This window comes from Malania oleifera, chromosome 8 (genome assembly GCF_029873635.1).
Source record: "Malania oleifera isolate guangnan ecotype guangnan chromosome 8, ASM2987363v1, whole genome shotgun sequence".
NCBI classification, from domain to species: Eukaryota; Viridiplantae; Streptophyta; class Magnoliopsida; order Santalales; family Ximeniaceae; genus Malania; species Malania oleifera.
This window is the reverse complement of record NC_080424.1, coordinates 50356070-50360593: the sequence shown is the minus strand read 5'-3', so window position 1 is coordinate 50360593 and position 4524 is coordinate 50356070. Positions and strand designations below refer to the sequence as shown.

The 4524-nt window shown below is 32.9% G+C and overlaps 1 long non-coding RNA gene across 1 annotated transcript; it reads right to left on the bottom strand.

The window, feature by feature from the left end:
• Positions 1–3136: 3136 nt before the first annotated feature.
• Positions 3137–3856, bottom strand: LOC131161987 (uncharacterized). Its single transcript, XR_009138664.1, has 2 exons — positions 3543–3856; positions 3137–3296 (listed from the first exon to the last, which is right to left on the bottom strand). It is a non-coding gene; the product is annotated as an uncharacterized LOC131161987 (long non-coding RNA).
• Positions 3857–4524: the final 668 nt, after the last annotated feature.

Genomic DNA, 4524 nt, shown 5'->3' with positions numbered 1-4524 from the left:
CGGTTAAGTGAGTTAGGGACACTCTACCCTGCAAGGAGAGTTTGTAAATGGCATTGCTCCGCCTGGTTAAGTGAGCAAGGTAATGAATCCTCAAGCGGGTTGGCTTGAGGCGGGATGTAGGCCGGAGTGTCGAACCTAGTAAAATATCGGTGTCACTCTCTTACTCTTATATCTTATTTACATTATCGCATTTTAAATTCTTGAAAGTTTATGTTTATTTATTAATTTTTTTAAAAAAATAATAAATAAACATAAACTTTCAAGATATAGTTAATTGTTAATTATTATAATTACTTTGCATACACGTATCTGACCTTGTCCAAGATATAGTTGGGTGAATTATTTAAATTATCTACCAAAAGTTTTAAAAGTCCAATTCACTCCCCCTCTTGGAACTACACCATTCCCCCAAAGCTCCCAGGGAGAAGTTTTTTGACACCGTTAGTTCCGGCACATGTGGGTTAATGTGACGGACATGTTAGGACTGACCTCACTCAATTTGGACCTCGTATGCTTGAATCGGATCCCTGCGTGCTTAAAATGAACTAAGTTTATTAAGTTTACCTCTAAACACATAATTTTCAGTTGGGGAGGAGTTTTTGGGCATCGTTAGCTTCAGCACGTCCAACTCAATGTGACAGATTTGTCAAAACTGACTCCATTCGATTTGTACCTCGTATGTTTAAATTGAACACCTGAGTACTTAAAGTGAACTAATTTTACCATGCTTGTATTCTAACTTTACTTTTAAGTGAGGAAAAAGCTCCCAAGAATGAGTTTTTAGGCACCGTTTGCTCTTACATGTCCAAGTCAATGTGACGGACGTGTCGGAACTGACTTCATTCAGTTGGGATCTCGTATACCTGAATTTGACATAATCAACCAATCTATTTAAACCAGCTGTGGATTTAGCATCATATACTAGAACGTACTCCATCACAACTTGAATTTACTTGTGGAGCAGTTCTCTGGTAGTAGCATGCTTAATATGATTCAACTTTTCATTCAGTAATGAAAGAGAGGCAGCTGGTAGGATATTCAACAGAATGTTTCTATCCAGCCCGACAATCCTATAAGTTGCGCCTAACTTTGGGAATCAAGCTACGATCAACGAGATCAGCAGAATGACTCTGCCAAAGAACAGTAGCTTGACTGGCTTCTGTTAACCTAGCTTCAGGACCATCACTTTTTATAAGCTCTTCTTCACCAACCACTAGAATATAAAATGAATTAGAGAGATGCCAAAAGAGCAATAATTATGATTCTTATTGGACTCTGCTTTCTCGGGCGTCTTTACAACCCCTTTCCTGCCATATTTTCTTGCACATGCGTTGGGCTCTTGCTAGACAAACAGTGAATATGGTAATCTTTTGTCTTCTTTGACTAAACTGCACATTAGGCGGCCAAACATGAAGCACTCTTGGAACAGTTGTCTTGCTTCAAGGAAACCTCCACATCAACCATAACGAATGCTCCCTCAAATGTTAAAACCTCAAATTGACAGGACGCGTCAATGTCAATCTCAATGAAAATTCGAGCACTGGACAATTTTCTTTCTTCCTCTTTTATTTTTCATTTCCTCTGTAAAAGAATCCATTATGATGGAGTACCTGCTGAGCTAGCAATATAGGTGAGTCCAATAGTAGTCCAATATGTTGAACAGATGTCAAAAAACTTTACCCTTAAGTAATATTAATATTAAAACTACTGCTCCAGTATAAGAATAATGTTATCATATTGTAATAGTATTATAGTATGTTATATATTTTAATAAATATTTTTATACTATGGGTCATAATAACATTAACCTATTACATACAGTAGCACATTATTATACTAGTAAAATAAATATAATTATAATATAATACAGTACTATTATTGTATAATTATTTTGTCATTTAAAATTTAAAATGTTTATTGTAAAATTATATTTTAATAATACTAACATATGCTATTAAAATTATTGTAATATTAATTTCATAATATTGACAAAGCAAAATTTGTCAAAAATGCTAAAATTGCATTATTAAAATAAGTGTGTGTGTGTGTGTGTCTATATATATATATTGCATTGTTTGAAATAAACATGTTCATAAATTACAATATTATATTATTAGAATAAGATAATAATATTTATTATTATTAAAATATAAATTTATTACATTTACTATTATTGAAATTATTATTATTGTTAGTATTATTATTAATATGACAATCTTAATAAACTTTTTAATTTTCTATTTTCTATTCTTATAATTTAAGCATTTTTATAATAAATACTTATTTATTGTAGTCAAATCTATTCATAATGTCAATAATGAAATTATATCTTTTTTCTTTATATGTCTTTTTTGAAAACCTTTTTAATATTTAAAGCAATATACTAAAACTCTAATGGGGGCATGCACTTAAATCTACCCAACGTATTTTAATATGATATAAAAAAAGGACATTCTTTTATTTATTTGCTTGCTTGATAAGCAAATGATGTCTCATTAAAGGGGGAAAAAAAAGGTGAATTTTCAAGACCCAGAAAAATAAAAAATAAAAAGGCAGACTCAGAATCTGTAAGTCTACTTGAGTAGCAATTATTATAGTGTTGAGTTCCCGGGCGAAGAAAACTTGACTTTGATTAAAATAATTCCCCATACCCACAGCTTAGAGAGTCTTCTGACTTCAAAAGATAAACCTATATAATTCCAGTCGCCTCATCGCTTTGATTTATACGCAGACTCTAATTTACCTTTGGAATCCTTCAACTATTATCTCACATGTCCATCACCTTTCCTAGATGCCCAAGTCTAGCACATCACTTTGTTTTTTTTGTTCGTTTTTTTTTTCTTCTATCTTTTGCTTTTTAAATTACCGAAGACCCAATACTAAATTAATTCACTATTTGGAAAAGACATTTAATACACATAATTTTACTTTTGCAAGAATTAAAGACCCAATGCCTGAGTCAACACTACTCATTATCTTATTTTATTTGTAATTTATCTTTTTTTTAATTAATTAATTGTTGGATCTATTATTCTATTTGTATGCATTATGTTTATTATTTTTTAATTCAATTAAAGATACATTATAAATATTGTTGACACCCCCATTTTGCCATGGCCCAATTATAACACATAAATTTTTTTTAAATTAATAAGCAAAATTTATTACCATGAATGCATAAATAAATACAAAGAAAAAAAAATGCTAAACACAAGTGTCTGAGAATGCTGCTGCATTCTTGGGCACTTCAACAAAAAAATAATAAACAAATCCTCATATTCCCCCTACCTGCACCCCTGCACAGAAAAACACAGCAGCACGACTGAGCAAAGAAAAAAATATTAGCCGTTACAGCATGAAATTTAAGAAAAAATTAGCCGTTAGAGCATGAAACTTTCCTAAGCCTATAAATTGAGGCTCAGGGAAAGCGGTAGAGAGGGACAAAAGAAAGAGAGCGCTGGATGGAGCGCAGAAGGTAGCCGGGAAAAAAAAAAAAAAAAAAAGGCTGAGCAAAAGAAAAAAGGGAGATAATCGGAGAGTACCCAGGGAGAAAAGGTGGAGATGATCAGAGAGTACCCGGAGAGATCCTCCTACTGCAGTACAGTCGGAGGGGTCATCCTAGCCGACCTGAAGCAGTCGGAAGCCATTTGGAAGCCAGTCAGGAGGCTATTGTAGATTTCAAGTAGTCCAAACAGAAGCACAAGAAGCAGTGCTAAATAATTTCCAAAGAAGAGCAAATCAAATTAAGGGCAATTTCTCAGCAGCAGTATCATTAGGCATCTGTTTTCTAAAGACGGAGTGGAAGATTGAGGTAGGTCTTTATGCTTATTTATTTAATTATTTATTTCATATTAATTTAAAATAGGAATAGGAATATATTAAAATCAGTCTGATCCAACCCGTGAGTTCAGATCCGACCTGTTAACCCGATTCATGACTTGACCCGTTAACCCATCCCGAGGCCCATGTCTATCTATACCTGTCCCTTTTTTCTAAAACAAACATCCAAGCTCAAATTTGAAAGCTTTGAGCTCATTTTAAAATAAAGAGGGTCAGGACCCTAATTTTTACACTAAAAAAAAAAAAAAAAAAAGGTCCGGGGCCCAATCTTTAAACCCACGACTTATGGCCCATTTTCAAAATGAAAGACCATGAGCCTCAATTTTTAAACATCCAAGGCCACAATTTTTAAACACCCAATGCCCAAATTTTTTAAATACTCATAGCCTAATTCCATACAGAGCCCACACACACACACACACACACAAAATTCAATAAGGCTTTAAAACCTTAAAGCAAAACCAAAATATTTTAAAAGCCAAAGTCCACTCCTTTTAAAACAAACTTAGGCCACTATTTTATTTTTTATTTTTTTAAAGGAGCCATCCCATTTTTAAAATATAAATCAGGCCAACTAGGTTTTAAAAATAAGGCCTACAATTTAAAATAAGACCAGACCCAATAAAAAAAATCTCCAATGGTAAAACAAGCCCAATAGGTTTTAAAAATAAGGCCTACAATTTA